We start from the raw sequence: 201 nt of genomic DNA, 5'->3' as shown, positions 1-201 counted from the left end.
GACATATGCCAATAAAATTAACGCAGAAGACCTGATATAACTGCATAGAATTACTGAAAGAAAGTTTTATATATCTTTTACAGTCTGCAAAATGCTAATGTTGCCGATCTAGGTTGATGACGTCAATATCTACAACGTATATATTTTTTTCTCTTTCTCTTTGAAATTTTGCCTTTTGTGCGAGCAGATCGTGGGTACGTA

This window comes from Penaeus monodon, chromosome 28 (genome assembly GCF_015228065.2).
Source record: "Penaeus monodon isolate SGIC_2016 chromosome 28, NSTDA_Pmon_1, whole genome shotgun sequence".
Taxonomy (NCBI): Eukaryota; Metazoa; Arthropoda; class Malacostraca; order Decapoda; family Penaeidae; genus Penaeus; species Penaeus monodon.
Note: the sequence above shows the minus strand (reverse complement) of the source record.